Raw genomic sequence first — 17,656 nt, 5'->3', positions numbered from 1 at the left:
GGCCTGTGAGAATCAGCCATAGAATCTAACTGTTACAGAGCCAGTTTACCTTCTAAGAAAATTATTGTGGGAAGTAGGTGAAATTAAAAGAGAAGCTCATTTCAGACTTTCAACAATCCACTATAGGTGTCCCTCTGGGCCTGCACGGTCATGGGGTGAGCACCAGAGAGGCAGTCAGGAGGGAGGGGGCTGGCTAAGGCTCTGTGGAGGCAGCACAAATACAGGAGGGGGGTGGTTTTCATCCTCGAAAAGGACAGACTCAGCAGGGCCATTTTGATTCCCCAGGTGGGGATCTGTGGGTGGGCCTGACTCCCTGGAGGGTGAAGGAGCTTGGGTCTCAGTCTCCCCACCTAACCAACGGCGATTGTAGCACCTGCCACATAGGTTGTCTGCAGGGGTCATGAAGACCAAGCATTGGATCTACAAGAGGCTGATTCCTGCCTGTAGAACCTTCTCACCTTCTAGCTATTCAGCAAAGAAGGGGCTTCGCTACAAAGTGGGAGACCACTGCTCTCTCCTCCCAACCCTGGAAGTGTCTGAGGAGGATGAAAGTACCCCTATCTGAGAAACTGCGGGAGTCAGACCCAGTGCTGGGCGTGGAGTCTGGAGCCCTGTTCTCAGGGAGGCAGCACAGGGGCCTCCCCGCCTTGCGGGGAGCTCTCCAAGGTTCTGAAAGTGTCTGCCCAGCCTGTTCTGGCCCCGCGGGCTGGCTGAGCATCCTGCTCAGTCAGTGCATCTGTTTTCCTCTGTATGTTTCTTCAAACCAGCCTTACTAGACATGTACTCGGTGCTGGGACCACGGAGAGTGTCAAATTCAGGTCCCTGAGGGCCTCCTAGGATGGCAGGAGAGACTGGCCAGGCAGAGATGCCTAATGGTCAGAGCCTGGAAGGATGTAATCACAGTGGACATGGGGCCTAAGGCAGCCCAGCTCAGCCAGGTGGGCAAGCCTTCCTGACACCGTGACCCCATGTTGGAAGGATGAGGTGTTGTTAGCCAGGTGAAGAAGGGGGTCAACAGTTCCACACAGGGGACAGCCTGAAGGCACTTTGGTCCCAGCACTTCTGAGACCTGGACGCAGGCCAGACTCGCTGAGTGCTGACAGAATGGAGAGGTGGGTGGGTGGGTTTGGCTGCTGGCCATTTTACATGCTGAATATCTCTCAGGGTTTCTTAACCCCACAGGGCCCCACTTTCCTTTCTCTACCACCCCTGCCTCCTCTCCACCACAGCTGCACATACCTTGTCACTTCTTGCCTATAGACTATGGCACACACCTCCCGACAGTCCCCTGGCCTCTCGTCTCTGCCCCTGTCCACCTCAGTCCATCCCCTACACCCACCGCTAAGGAATCCAGCCTTGTCACTTCTTAAAGCCGTCCCTGCCTCCTCACCCCTGATAGGGCAGTGCCCAAGGCCCTTGTCCTAGCATTCAAGGCTCTTAGCATCTCTCAAGTGCCCATGGCTCCTACCTCATTTCATTGGCTTCCCCCCCGCACCAGCACCAGGCCTGTGTGCATTTCCACAAGTGCCCCATCCTCACTTGGCCTCCACAAATTCGCTCTTTCCTGTGTCGGCTCTCCACTATGCATGCACATGTGCATGGGGAGTCCCACAGTCTTCAAGGTTATCTCCTCTGTCCTCACTTTCCTGAACCCCTCCCCAGGTAGGGTTAGCCCCAACTCTTCTTCCACGCCTCCCTGTTTGTAGTCTAGAATAGCTCACATCCCATTAATTTGTATTTATGTCTCCCCCACTAAATGTGAAACCCTTGAGGGCAGGGCACGCCCACGCTGCGTTCAACTCCATGACTCTCATGCCCAGCAGAGACCCTGGCACACAGCGGGCATCAGTATCATCTTTTGAAGGAATAGACAGTGGATAAGAAGGTCTCTCTTGCTGTTTCTGAAGGGCAGATGCTTGGACCAACCCTGGCAGAAAACACAGTATAACCGAGCAAAAAGGGGCTCATTCTGCACACCACAATCCAGCGCCAATCAATTGGAAATGATTCAGTGGTTGAGAAAGAAAAGTATATACAATTAGCCAGCATAATTGTAAGATGGCAGATTAGTGTCCTAAAGAACCATCTTAAAGTCATACAGAATGTTGAGACAGTTATATAGGGGAAATGGGCAGGGAAGGAGGGGGTTTAGGGATATCGATCATCCAGTGTGATGCAATTCAAGGCGCCTTATTGTCTCTTTCTTCTGTCATTTGTGGTGGGTACCAATGCAGAGTTTTTCCTTCTGGAGGTCATCATATTCCTGGGGAACTCAGAAAACAAAGTTATGCTTATCACGGCTGGGAGATATATGTAAGCAAGCATCATAGAACTAGCAGATCATGTATTTTGCAAAAGCAAAAGGTGCTTAATTGTCTAAGCTACAGATAGGCTAGAACGTATTCACAGAGACTAGTGAGTCAGAGTCATAGTCACAATATTGCTTCCTTTCCCTAAGGTGGCTTCCCTCATGCTAACTTAAGATCTAGCTGTTACAATTTCCCACTGTCAGTTGTAACTTCATAATCTTATGAAATACTTGGGAATAAGGCTGTTGATACCTTCTGGCTACCTCCTGCTGATGAGGGTGGTGTCAAGGGGGACGACTATGGAAGCTTAAACTGACAATGTGGGTCAAAGCAAGTCTTTTAAATTGTGTCATTCTTGGAACTGAGGGTTAGTTCTGACCTTCATTAAGACTATTTGTTCTCCTGATTGTTTTGATAGGGACCAACAATATCGTTGGAGACACCAGCAACAACATTTTCTACATTTCCAACAAAGGAAGAAAAGGAAAATGATGGCACACCAGGACAATGGTTCCAGAGGGGGTAGATGGTGAGGTTGAGAGAGCAGAAAAAAAGCAGGTCACGCCACTTATGAATCCTGTACATGTATGTTCATATTCATTGACCAACTGGACAATTGTCTTTCCCCCACTGTCTACTGTGATCAGCAATTTATGATATGCTTGTCTAGTTTGGTTTAGGGTCTGTGCTAATTCTTCATTAAGGAAAGCTAATTTCTCTTATAGCCAAGCAGTTTCTAGACCTGTACTGCAGAGTCAGGTCTAAGTTCTAGTTCCCATGTTAAATAGGATTTTATATCAGTGTTGTCCAACTTTAGTTTGCAGGGCTTCAGGAAAAAGGGTGGTTTTAGTTTTCAATGATTCCAAATGAAAAGGACAGAAAAATATTGAAAATATTAATTTGGAGATCTGTACCCGATATTTGAGGAAACTAGAAGAATTCAGGATCCAGTCCAGTTTACAGATAGAAAACAAAAACCTCAAAGACAATTAACAGAACCAGAATCCAATATCCACAAATTTGTATTTTAGTCTCCACTGAAACGTAATTTTTCTCTCTAAAATGACCCTAATTTTTACCAAAGATAGCCAAATGAAGACTTATTGGTTTTCAAAATAAGTCTGGTTTCAATAAAGCTGGCCCAATTATTTACATAAGCACAGCAAGAACAGCAATTGATCATATAGGCTCTTTTAAATCTGTTTTGCTGGAACTTTTTATAAGGACTCTCAGATTGAATTTTAAAGGCCTCTCAAGGCCAGGAAACCTAAGCCAAGGACTTGTCATCAGACTCTGCCTGCAATACCTATAGATTTGGGTGAATTCCTCTCTTCTTGAGGTCCCCAAAATATCCTGGGGTTCTCTGTACCTGCCAGAGGAGCAACTTTCCTTACTCAACTGGAAATGTTTCTGGGAACCCTGTAAGCAAAGTACCAGGCCAATATTTCCAAATGGCTTTATTTCATAAAGTGCAATCTTTGTTTCTCAAAGCTGTATGGTCATATCTGAGTTTATGGATGTTTTTCTCAAATATGACATTCCAGTAAAAGCCTTGGTAATATAACCAATCTTTCCAGTTGTGTCCTGCTATAAGGAGAACAGATTATTATTGAACTTATGCAAACAACCATATTTCCATGAAACTAATACTGATTCACTTAGTTTCCAAATACTGGATGGATGAGGTATGGAGAAAAAGGTAAATGTTTCAATTCTGTTTACAAAAGTATAATTTACCAAATTGTTATAAACCATAGTTAGCTTAGGAGTTTTCCTTAAACTCCCCCCAAAAACATTAAAAAATCAGCAATATTTCAAACAAAAAGTCGTAAAAATTATAATTATCCTCATCAACTTATTCAGTCCCATGATATCAACTTTTGATCTTCTGGTAGCAGTTTCATGAGGCCATCGGTTTCTCTGTTAAGGTTTTTAAATATTTTTTTACTCAGCTCATTTTCATAATCTGAAAATTTGTCAGACATCTGCATTCTAGAGCAAATGTCAGAGTCCTTTCCATGAATCCCTCTGAAGATGAAACATATTTGCAAAAACATCAGAGTAAAACAACAACCTTCTGCAAATGACAACACATTAAAAAATGGCAATTCATAAAGACACTTGGCTATTTCTGTAACATACAACATTTTGAGATAATAACTAGAATTATCACTGACAACCAGGACAGATCAGAATTTTTGGAATGTTATATAATTTTTAAAACACTTATATTAATAAAATTTACTCACACAATGTAACCAGGAAGACTTATGATCATTTATTGGATAATGTTTTCCATGTAATTTAACATACCAAATAAGTCTGATTAGTTTAATATGTTTCTTTCTCTCTCTCTTTTTTTTTTTGTGAGGAAGATCAGCACTGAGCTAACATGTGATGCCAATCCTCCTCTTTTTGCTAAGGAAGATTGGCCCTAGGCTAACAGCTGTGCCCATCTTCCTCTACTTTACATGGGATGCTACCACAGCATGGCTTGACAAGTAGTGCATTGTTGCGCACCCGGGATCCAAACCTGCGAACCCCAGGCCCCCCAGCAGAGCACACACACTTAACTGCTGCAGCAGTGGCCCGGCCCCAATATCTTTCTCCTTATAGAAAAAGAGAACAAATTCATTGAGACATCCCTGGGCTAATTGGAAATTTTCAAAGTTTCCTTTTTAAGTGAAAAGAAAGACTTTGATTTTGGGAGAAGTTTGTCAAAAATATCAAAAGGCTTTAAAACACTTGGTTAAATAGGAAACAATGCCTAGTTATCCATTTAATCAAGGTGACAACAGAAACAGTCAAAGGCAAACACAGAGTTAAAACAGTCAAAAGAACCCTAGTAGAGAGACCTCAGTCCTTTTGAACATAGGAAATTATTTTAACAAAACATAGATTTTCTGTCTTTTAGGTAAACTTGTTCAAAGGTAAAGAAAAACCTTTTATAACCTTTTTATCAAGAGCAGACCAAAAGTTTAAGAAAACTACCTTTATAAGAGAGAAAGCCAAATTCTAATTTTCCAGCAGCTTACTTTAGCCGACTTGACCACGCACAAAACTCTTCAGGGTTTTACTACCGCAAACCTTCTGCCACTTACTTTTTACATTCAGAATTTGTCCCATGTCTTCTTTCCTTTTTTTTCTCTCCTAGTACTTTAGGATAAATTTCTCTTTCTTAACAAGACAAACAAAAATATCTCTATTTTTTTTATACCTTCTTTACTGAAAATGTACATTTTACTTTCCTTGTATAGAGACCTTCCAGAAATATATGCTTTCTCATAGAAAATTCCTTGGCATGCACAAAACACGTTTATCAATAAACTCAAGTATCTTTTAGCTTCTTTGAGATAAGAAACCAAAGGCAGAAATATCTATGCTTAGTAATCAAGTTTTAATATTTTATCTTGTGTGGAAATGACCCAGATACTCAATCAATTTTTATCATTTAACTTAATTTAGCAAAACTCTAAAGTTTCAAGTTACCAAAAAGATTTTGGAAGTTGTTTTTCAAGTATACAAACCATGAAACAAAATTATTGCACCCCAAAAACTCCTACATGTTTTTATCCACCTAAATTATTTGTTCTCAACAATCATGTTTAGAGTACTCTCAAAAACTTTATGTGACATTAAAACAGTTATCCATCATCTTGAATTGTTTTAAGTGTATACACCATAACACATAATTATTGTTAAAATGTACCCCAAGAACTTTCATCCTTTTTACACCTATTTAGTGTACTTGTTCCAAATAATTATATTTATATTGTTTACAAAACCCTCATGAGACATCAGACAGAAACAGTTATTATTCTGTTATTACTTTTGCTGATGAATTTTATAACAGAGATAACATGTTTGCATAATATCCAATATTGATAACTCTGAAAACATATTTATTTCAATTAAACCAACAAACTTAAACAAGCTTTCATTTAGCAAAGATTATTTTATATCATGTTAACTTGACAGACATCTGGGCTAGTTTCTATTACAATTAGAAATAACTTATAAAAGTGTTTACTCCAAGCCAATTAAATAGAGCTCCTTCAGAAACTGTCCTATCCAGAGGCAGACAAATACATGTAGAGACAGATAAACACAGAGATCTTCAAAATTTTAACCAGGTCTCGGGTACAAAACTCAAAAGAATAGCTAGATCTAAATTATTTTCTAGCAGGTGGATCTGCTCAGATAGCCAAAAATATTTACTAAAGATTCTTTTTTTTGCTGTAAGGCCTTTTTACAGCTGTTTTTGAAATAACTTTGTCTTTTAGAAGTTTCTTTATATTAATCAAAGATTGCATCCCATCATGAGATGTTTTGAATCCTCTCTTTTAAGGATATCCCCTTAAGGTGGCCTCATCTGAAACAGAGGCTCCCCAGAATGACCGATATAATTCCAAATTATCTCAAAAGTTTACTTATTTTCACTTGCTTAATTTTAGATCAGGAATTTTGGGGAGAGTTGAAGTGGGGAAGCTCACCAGGAGAGCAGCTTTGGTTTCATTTTGCTAGCAGGGCCGCTGACATCCCCCAGTCTGGCATGTTTAATTATTTAATTATTTTCTTTTAAAGAGGCAGTAAAGTATTCCTGATTTCATTTATAAGCCTCAAAAGATTAAAATAAGCTTCCCATTCATTGTTTAATTTTATAGCTAGCTTTTTCCAATTGCATATGCAAATACATCAGTTTGGGTAAAGTGAAATTCTCCCATTTTGGTCACTTTCTCTCTGGAGTCTATGGATTTGTGGCCATGTGGTGTTACAAAGGAACTATCTTCTTCTTGGACATGGGCTCATGGCTGAAGTCAGCCCATTTAGCCAAGAGGTGGCCCAGAGGGCTTTTCTTGGGGACAGATGGAGTTCCCTGCATTTCAGAATTATGTAGAGATGGACAGACATACAGACCCAGATACAGAAAAAACAGACACCAGTGAACCGGTTTCCAGTTTTAGGGTAGAAGGTCCTACAACTGTTCCCACTCTGAATGTGCCCCCTGATCGCCCCTCTGCCAGTGGAAAGGACCCCAGATGGAGGAGAAGGGAGTTCACGGGCATCCCCAAGGTGACTTACCCTATTCCAGATTCAACCTGTCAACTCACCAGAAGAAAAAACAAACAAACCAACAAATCCAGAGTCTTTTTTTGTTTCTTCAGCCACCAGGAAGTGTTGAAGGCAGTTAAAAATCAGGAGAACTCAGGAGACAGTCCCCAGGAGAAAGAGCATCCTGGCAGCTTCTGGGAGAGTTCTCAGATTTCTCCTGGAGTCAACTAGCCGTGGGCAGAGTCATGTCCCATCTGGGTCACAAGAAATTGTAACTGAGCAAAAAGGGGCTCGTTCGGCTCACCACAATCTGGTGTCAATAAATTGCAAATGAGTCAGTGGTTGAGAAAGGAAAGTATATATGATTAGGTAGCATAATCAGAAGATGGTAGAATAGTGTCCTAAAGAACCACCTTAAAGTCATACAGAATCTTGAGACAGTTATATAGGGGAAATGGGCAAGGAAGGAGGGGGTTTAGGGATATCGACTATCCAGTGTGATGAACTTCAAGGTGCCTCATTATCTCTGTCTTCTGTCATTTGTGATGGGTACCAATGCAGAGTTTTTCTTTCTGGAGGTCATCATATTCCTCGGGAATTCAGAGAACAATGTTATGCTTATCACGGCTGGGATATATATGTAAGCAAGCTTTATAGAACTAGCAGATCATGTATTTTGCAACAACAAAAGCTGCTTAATCATCTAGGCTACATGTAAGCTAGAATCTATTCACAGAGACTAGTGAGTCAGAGTCATAGTCACAATATTGCTTCCTTTCCCTAAGGTGGCTTCCCTCATGCTAACTTAAGATCTAGCTGTTACAGTAGGACTCACTGAGCTTAACATGAGCTGGAATCACCTTCAAGGGCCAGGAGCCTTGGCCTTTGCCAGGGGACTGGAAGTATGAGGCCCCTGACCATCAGCCCCACTGGCCTGTCTTTTGGGGCCAAGTCCCCATCTCTGTAGCTCTTCAGAAATGAACCTTGGATCTTTTCAGCAGAGCTTAAAGAATATTTCTTTAAGTGACTTTAATGTTCGCAGTCCACTTAATGAGGACAATGTTCTGTCTTGCTGTGCCCATTCTCACATCAGTTACTGACGGATCTGAAACTGAACGTCACACACCTTCCCCAGACATCACAGACACTCAATTGTTGGGGACATGGTGCAGTCTGGTGATACATGCTCACTGTTGGGCTACGCAGATGCTTCCTGAGATGACACCCTGGCACCCTTGGGTCCCATTACACTCTCAACAGCCCACCTACTCCCTGGGATGTTGTGGCTTGCAGGCCTCAGGAACAGGTGGCTTCAGTCCCTGCCAGGGTGGCTCAGGGGCCTGCAGTGCTCCTGGTGCCAACTACCTTGGTGGGTCCTCCTCAAGAAACAGGAGCCGATGCCATGCCCTCTGACAGGGGCTGACCTGGGGTTCCTGCCCACAAGGTGGCATCTCAGGCTCTATCTTCCCTGCACATCCATAAGCTCCACCCTTCTCCCAATCACAGCCTCCCAACAACCCTTCACTGAAGCCCCCTTGGCCCCTGCTCTGCTCTGTGCCTCAGGGTCCCTACCCTTGAGAGGCCCCCAAGTGGGCATGGGGCCTGATTGCTGTGTCTTTGGCACATGCTGCCACGTGGCAGCCCCCCAGGCTCTGAGGGTCATTCACATCCACACTCCTCCTGGAATGTGAAGCCTGACCCCGTGGATGCACCAGCAGCTCCAGCTATGACCCTGGGGAGATCTGTGTGCAAGGCAGGACCATGCACATGTCTTTCTGCTGCAGCAACAACCACATCTCTGTGGTGGGAGCCCTGATCCTAGGCCTGGGCCTCCGGGTCAACCAGACACTGAAGACTCTTGTTGGGAGTGCTAGTCTGATGGGGGAGGCCCCGCACAGACCTGCCTGTGCCTGTCCACACAGATCCCTCCTCTGTCACATCTTCTCATCCCAGTGGCAGCAAGGGACACAGGTTCCAGAGCCCTGAGTGGGAGGGGACTCCTGGCTACTTCTTGTGACCATTTCTTCAATTAACCATTCACTCACCCATCTCTGGCCTGGCCCATGCACTTCTGCAGACTCTTCCCCCTCCATCCTTCCCTCCCAGGTGCCCTTCCTCCTTCTCAACCTACTGGAGTGCTGCTCTGCTCAAGATGGCCAGGGCACCCTTGCTTCCCCTTCATCTTCTTTATTTTATTTTATTTTTTATTTTTTTGAGGAAGATTGGCCCTGCACTAATGTCTGTTGCCAATCTTCCTCTTTTTCTTTTTTCTTACCAAAGCCCCAGTTGTGTATCATAGTTGTAGAATTGTAGCTCTTCTATGTGGGACACCACCTCGGCATGGCTTGATGAGCTGTGAATAGGTCCGTGCCCAGGATCTGAACTGGTGTACCCCGGGCCGCCTAAGCAAAACTTGCAAACAACTGCTATGCTACCGGGCCAGCCCCTCCCCTTCATCTTCTCCCCTGCTCTTCCTCTGGCCTTGCTGGACCCAGGCTCAGACCTACCTGAGCCTTGTGAGCACAGCAGGAAGGGGTTCCTTCCTCCAGGGTTGCCAGTGGGGAGGGAGCTGCTGAGCAGGGCTGAGAGCAGGAGATGGAGAAGGGAGGGTGTGATAAAGGGTGGAGCAGGTCCATGAGGACCACTGTGCCAACAGCATGTGCTCAGAGGACAGAACCACCAGCTCCAAAGGGATCCAGCCCAGCCTGGCCCTCAGCTCCCTCAACTGGCAGAAGAGTCCCCTGCAGCACCCCCATCCCCAGCCTGAGGCTCACTCCTCTCCTGCCCTTGGCTGAACACATATTCTCTCTTAAGCTCTGGATCCCCATTTCCAGCCTCCTGCTGGATGGTACCCCTGATGGGCCATAGGCACATCGGATTCTGAGAGTCTGACATGAAGGCATTGTCTCCCTCTAAGGGCTGCCTCTTGGTCAGGGGACTCCTTCCCTTCAGAATCTGGGGCCGAGCACTCGCCCCTCCCTCTCTTTCCCACATCTTCCCTCCTCCATCTCACCTCCTGCAGAGTACCCAGGCTGCCTGCTCCTCCTTCTCACTTCCCCTCCCCCAGTCCTGTGGTCCTGCTGCTTTCTCCTCTCTAGCCCTTCCTTCCCACCTGCTCCCAGGTGATCTTCCTAAAGCAGAAACCCGCCCCCGCCCTCCCTCCTCTAAGCCCATCAGCAGCTCCCTTCTGGATAAATCCAAGCTTAGCAGTGTGTCATTCACAGTGTTTCATCAGGATCTGGGCTCTGCCAACGCCCCTCTTCCCTCCCACTTTGAAACCCATCCTCTCACTCCCAGCTGCCTGGGATTCTCCATGCTCACGGGGCGGGTTCTCACCTCTGCTTTGCTCCTGCTGCTCTTCTTGCTGAAATGCCCGTCTCCGCCCACCTCACCTGTGGAGCTCAGCTCAGGGGCTCTGTCCCCATCTGACCTTTACTCCATGGAGAGCTGGGGCACACTCTCTGGCTGCATTTATCACACCGCATTTTTTTTTTTTTGTGCGGAAGTTCAGCCCTGAGCTAACATCCATGCTAATCCTCCTCTTTTTGCTGAGGAAGACCGGCTCTGAGCTAACATCTATTGCCAATCCTCCTCGTTTTTTTTCCCCCCAAAGCCCCAGTAGATAGTTGTGTGTCATAGTTGCACATCCTTCTAGTTGCTGTATGTGGGATGCAGCCTCAGCATGGCCGGAGAAGCGGTGCGTCGGTGCGTGCCCGGAATCTGAACCCGGGCTGCCAGTAGCGGACTGCGTGCACTTAACCGCTAAGCCACGGGGCTGGCCCATCACGCTGCATTTTTATGATGTTCCTTTTCCTCTCCTGCCCCAGCAGGAGCTCTTTATGGGCAGAGTGTGTCTCCTGTGTCTGTACCTTTGTCCCAGGCACAGAGCTGGCACTGGGTGGGCACTCAGCCAGCACTCACTCCCTTCCTCTCTCCCTTGCCCTGCAGCCTCACCCGGGGCATTCTGTCCGTGGAGATGCCTTCTGAGCAGAGACAGTAGGGCCCTCCTTGGCCGTGTCATCAGAGATGAGGAATCCCTGCTTCCTTGCACGCTGCTCTCCCGGCCTCCCCGGGCTCAGCTGTTCTCAGCATGTGCGCGTGTGTGTTTCTTAGGTGTCCAGGAATCCCAGGCAAAGTGCAGGTTGCTTTGGTGTTCTCAAGTCTGTTCAGGAGAATCCAGTGTCTGCCCTGGAACTGCTGGATTTCTCTGTAGGAGCTTTTCATAAACCCCACTTAGGTCCCTCCCAACAACACTGTGAGGGACCATTTAAAGGGAGAAAGTGGGGATTAGACAACTAGAACGCCCTGCCCAGATCCACGGCATGGCCCAGTCCACGTTCCAACGCAGGCCTGAATGTGGGTCATGACGCCCCTCCGGCTCCACTCCTGCTCCTGACTGGGGTGCCGCCCTGGGCTCACCTCAGACCCCCGCCTTGTTCTTCACTGGCTGAGAGAGAATAGCTGGCTCGGGAACACGATGCTCACTGTTCTCTGATGTTTGGATTTGCAGGTTCAGCCCTTGCAAGGCGGTCCCTTCCCCCAGCCCGTCCTGCCTGCAGGTGGATCCTGGTGCAGGAAGATTCACTTTTGTGGTTGTGAGGGAGATCAGCATCCCTTTTCACTCTTTTTTGCCTTTTTAATGTAGAAAAAATGTTATTTTTTAAGGCAGTTAAACCTTAAGGAGAGAATCCCCAAATACAAATTATTAAAAGAAAGTCTAGTCCCAAATCACTGCTTATTCTCACTCTGATATATTTCCATCCAGACTTGAGTCAAAGCCTCTCCAGAGATGTGTTTTCACAGTTCAGCCCTCAGGCTTGGGACACCTGGTGCTGAAGGTCCTTGTTTCCTTCCACCTGCCTCGTCTCTATGGCTCCACAGCCAGAGGTGAGTTTGCCTTGACCGTGTTCCCTCTGCTCTGAGAATGCCTGTCAGCATGGACTCTATCATTCTAAAACCAATGGAGTGATGTATGAAATTGTCCTGCAACAATACAGCTTATTCACTATGATGTGTGGTTATTCACAGAAGCATTAGTATAATGGAAGTCCCATGTGGTTAGGAGTCAGACAGGCCTGGGACCAAATCCTGATCCATCAACGTTGGATCTTGGATTCTGAATCAGAGATCAGCACTAGTCTAGGTACAATGTTCTATTTCCCGTTCCTTCACTGTTATCATTAGTCTAATCTGCTGAGCCCAGATTTTATCCTCAGCTTTAAGGAGAATACGTCTGAATCCTTACAGTCCATGTAAATCCCTTCCCAAGACTCAGCCTTGTGTTTGTGTGAAACGGGGCTCATACCTACCAGCTAGGGTCACTGTGAGACAGGATGAGATGACAGACCCTACGGAAAGGGCCTGTGCTGAGAAAGACTCAGTGCTAGTTCTCTTCCCCCAACCTCGCTGGTTTCCATTTTTAGTTGAGGAAGAACATTTATGCTGAAAAGTGCATCTGGATTAAGGGCAGGTCCCAGTGAATTCTCCCAAACAGCATAGACCTATGTAACCAGCCCCCAGATCAAGAAATAGAGCAGGCCCCCAGAAGCCCCTTGAGCCCTTCTCCTTCCCTATTTTAATAGTTTGGGGAGTAATGACATCATCATCCAGAGGAGAGAAGCTGTCCTGAGGAGCCCTGTGTGTGTAAGTAAAAGAAGTCAAGTTCTCAGAAAGTGATGATGTGCTGCCTTGTCCTGGGTTTCTCCTCAGGATTCCAGGTGAGCAGAGTTTGATGACCTCTCCAGCTCAGTGAAGGTCATTCTCCCAGGGCTTTGCATGAAGACTGTTGCCCAAGAGTGGAGTGCAATACAGAGTTTCTGCAAGTCTTCAGACCATCCCCATCAGCGTCTGTCCCTAAATGACTGTGGAGTGGCTTCCTCATCTTCCACTGACCACTTCAACTTCCACCTGGAGAGTTCTGGGCCTCTCCATGCCGTGATACCACCTGATTCTGCACTGAGTCCACATGTCAACTGGGGGGTAAGTCCTATAGAGCCAGCCTTCACGACTCCGACACCTGTGCCCTCCTCGGCCCACATGGTCCCTGCACTAACCTAGGCCTTCTTCTGCTCTCGCTCATTTGTGTAACACGAACTCATATAATGTGCTACACATTGAGCTGAGCACAGGGTCAAAAATGCCCCAAATCCCTGCCCTGGTGACCTCAGGAGACAATGAAAATATAAGGTGGTGTGCAACTGGCATTCCCAAACTCAACGTGTGAGAATGCAAGCTGACATAACTCTTTCAGAAGGCAATATGTCATTACGCACCAAGAGCCTTAAAACTGCCTGTGCCTTTTGACCAAATGGTCTATTTTGCTCTACAGAAATAACCAGAGATGCAGAAAAAGATTGGTGTCCAAAGATGTTGACTGAAATGCTATTTATAATATGAAAATTGGAAATAATCTGAAAGCTTGATAACAAGGGATTGTTTAACTAAGATTTGGAACTCTGCAAACATTAAAGCCAAGTGGGCTAACAACACTTAAGGATTTGTGAAAATGCACATGATTGACAAAGTGAGACAATTTGGATTAAAAAATCACTTTGTTTTCCTGGCAGTTCCTCAGAGGGGTAAACATGGAGGTGAACATATGACCCAGCAGTTCCACTCCTGGAGAAGTGAAAACATACGTCCACACCAACACTTGTACACAGATGCTCACAGCAGCATTCTTCACAGTGTCCACAAGGTGCAGATGTCCACCAGCTGATGAGTGGATAAATACTGTGGTACACCCATACAATAGAATGTGATCTGGCAATAAAAAGGAATGAAATTTGGGGTGTTGAAAATATTCTAAAATTGATTATGGTGGTGGTTGCACAACTCCATGAATGTAGTAAAAGAAATCGAATTGTCTACTTTAAATAGGTGAATTGTATGGCATGGGAATTGTCGCTCAATACACCTGTTTAATAGAGAAAAGAATGGAGTAGCACGCTGTTGCAGGAATGGATCATGTAGCAGAAGGATTGTGTGCCGCACAACATGAGTGGACCTGGAAACATTCTACTGAGTGAAAGACGTTAGTCATGAAAGACCACATTGTAGGATTCTGTTTATACAAAATGTCCAAAACAGGCAAATTCACAGAGATAGAAAGTAGATTAGAGGTTGCCTAGGGTTGGGGAGAGGGGAGGGATTGGAGGCTGACAGCTAAAGGGCGTGGGTTTCTTTTGGAGACAATAAAAATGTTCTAAAATTGATTGTGGTGATGGTTGCACAACTCTGTGAATACACTACACACCATTGGGTTCTCCATCACTTTAAAAGGGTGAATTGTATGGTATGTGAGTTATGTCTCAAGAAAGCTGTTACCAAAAAGAAAATCATGTTATTTGATCCAAATTGTGTAAAAGAACATGTCTGAATGTACATACTGGGAAGAAAAAGACTAAAAAACCTATGGCATATTAATAATGTTTATCTCTGGGATTTGGGTTTACATATTTTTATTTTGTTTATATTTTTCTGCATTTTCCACATTTCCTACTCTAAGTATGTGTGACTTTTAGAATCAGAAAAATTAATAGTACTTAAAAACACAATGTGATAGCCTACAATTCAGTTATGTGCATGGTGTGCCTGGAGCCCTGAGGAAGAAGGGTGCTATTGACTGAATTTCTTCCCCCAAAACATCACATATTGAAGCCCTAACCCCAATGTGACTGTATTTGGAGATAGGAAGTAATTAAGGTTTAATGACATCATAAGGGTGGCGCCCTGATCTGATAGGATTAGTATCCCTATAAGAAGAAGCACCAGAAAGCTTGCCCTCTCCCCCTCCGTCTCCCTCAATGTGAAGACACAGCAAGAAGGCAGCCCTCTGCAAGCCAGGAAGAGAGGCCTCACCAGAAATCAACCCTCCCGGACCTTGAGCTGGGACTCCTAGCCTCTAGAACTATGAGATGTTGATTGAGGAAAAATTGACTACAATTCAAATAGCAGATATTTATTTGGGCAATTAGAATTGCAACTCATGAGACACAGATTCAGGCAGAAACCCAAAATGTCTTCTGAGGAGGACAGGGAGGCAAGGGTTTATAAAGACAAAAAGAGACAAATTAAATAGGTTGCTTTGAGATATTTGTGATTGGTGCTGAAAACAACTGTTAATTCTTGGCTGTACGTGATCAGTTGCTATGGCCATCTCTAAGGCAGGAAGTTCTTTTCTATGAGAGTAAGAATATTTCTTGAGAGAGGGTCCAGATGACAACAGAGGAGCACAGTTCAAAAGCTACATTCCCTCTGGGTAGAGATGTGGTGTGCGTGCATAAGCCCCATTTCCTTAATGGCCTCCCAGCTCCATTTTAGAAGTCTTGATAATGTTACTCCACTTTGTTATCTCTGTCCACATTTCCCCTTTTGATCAAGATCTTTCAGGAGAAAACATCGTGAACAACTGTTGAATATATTGATATTTCCCTCATTGCGAGGAAGGCTCCGTCCTGGAAGGCCATGTCCCTTGTGGCGGGGAAGGGAAGTGCTCAGTCATCAGTAGGAGTAACACAGTCAGAGGCTCTGGCCCCATCTGAGCAATAATGAGGCAGTCAGGCAATGAGTCTTAGTCATAGTCTCTATCTGGAAAAAGTATCAAGTCCTTTGGAGTTTCAAAATTGGACAATCATCTCAAGTCGCTGAGCAATCATTATTCTGCAAGTAATGCCAGACACACAGCATCAGGAAATTCAAATCTTTAGGAACCTGAAGGCGACAAGGATTGCACAAATCAGAACAATAATCATTAGTATAACTTGGAGCAGATCTGAGTGAGTAGTAGCATAAGAAGCTTAAATACAAGTACACACAGCAAAATTATAATAATAATCATAAACAGTAATTGAAGTACACATCTCATGAAAGCACTTATACCTGAAGGAAGCCAGCTGAAAACCTCCATAGGGATCCAGAGGGTGTAATTAAAAGACATTGGACTAGAGACATCCTGTGCTATTTTTATGATTTTTCTGAGTTCTAACTCAACTTCACCAGAAGAGTTGATCCACATACAGCAGGAGGTGTTGGCTATGACACAGATGCCACTTGATTCTGCAAGGAAATAGTGGGCTGCCGTTCAATTATCTAATATAACCCTTGCTAGGGAATCAGGGATTGTTGTTGAGCTAAGGCTCGAGCGGTAGAATTTGCCACTTTAGCTATGGTTAGGGATACATTTTTTATCAACAGCTCATCAGGGGCAATGTCAATCCAAGGGACAAAGCCTTTGGCCATGGTAATCAAGGAGAGTAGATGGGGTGTAAAAAGGGAGTCTTCAAGTCTTGTCTAGACCTCTGAGATGGCGGTTGAGTTTCTTCTTTAACAAGAACTTGAAATGGAATACTATGGTATCCTAAAGGCACTGTCCTGCCATATGCCAGCTGTCTATACATTCATAAACCCATGGTTCCCCATAGTAATCACACACAAACGTGTACCAAATGGGGGCACACAGGATGCAATGCCTTCTAGCTCTGTAGCAGTGTCAGTGGTCAAGAGCACTTGGTAAATCTTTTCCAACAGGGCTCAAGGGCTGCCTTCCTCTGATCATGCTTCCAGAATATCCGGTGACCAGGCTCTAGACTGTGACCAACACGATCCTTTAAATTGGAATCTAGGAAGGTGTCTTTAACCTGTTCATGATGGGCTTGAGCATAAGACTGTAGAGACTCACCTTAGCTGGTCAGACTTGCATAAGACAACAGGGGATCAGCAGAAGGCTGTGTACCAACAGACACTCATGTGCTGGTGACTGTCTCATGTGGAGTTGGTTCATGTTTTCCAAAGAGGGGACTGTAAACAGTCAGCAAGACCAAAGATAATACCTTAGGCCAGTGGAGTCTAGACCACAGTATATAATAAACCTCAAAGACAATTAACAGAACAAGACTCTAAAATCCACAAAGGTGCAAACAGAATTTTTCTCTTTACAGTTACCCTCAATTATTTTTGCCAAAGATAATCACAGCAAAACTAATTTGTTTATATTAAAAATTTGGCCTTATTATTTAACCAAGTGAAAATAAGAATATTCACTGAGACTTTCTGAATTCTGGAGGGATCAGGTAGAGAGAAAAAGTCAAAGTTTCATCTTTGTTCACAAAGGTATGTCTTACCAAATTGTCAATAGTTTAAGAGAAAATATTTCTTTAAGTCTGGAAAAACAAAACATTAGAGCATCTTTCTTGGCTCGTGTAGTCCTATGTAATTTAATATTTCTTCTGCTCAAATCCAGTTTTTCCATTAGTTTTCTTGACTTTGCCTGATGATTGAGGGTGATAGGGACAGTG

General features: G+C 44.6%; 1 pseudogene; it reads left to right on the top strand.

Annotated features, from left to right (window-relative positions):
- LOC131398597 (leucine-rich repeat-containing protein 74B-like) overlaps nucleotides 1-13,418 on the top strand; it is a 71,567-nt pseudogene extending 58,149 nt beyond the window's left edge.
- The last annotated feature ends 4,238 nt before the right edge of the window (nucleotides 13,419-17,656 follow it).

The sequence above is a fragment of the Diceros bicornis genome, chromosome 35, assembly GCF_020826845.1.
Source record: "Diceros bicornis minor isolate mBicDic1 chromosome 35, mDicBic1.mat.cur, whole genome shotgun sequence".
Lineage (NCBI taxonomy): Eukaryota > Metazoa > Chordata > Mammalia > Perissodactyla > Rhinocerotidae > Diceros > Diceros bicornis.
Note: the sequence above shows the minus strand (reverse complement) of the source record. Positions and strands in the feature narration are given on the sequence as shown.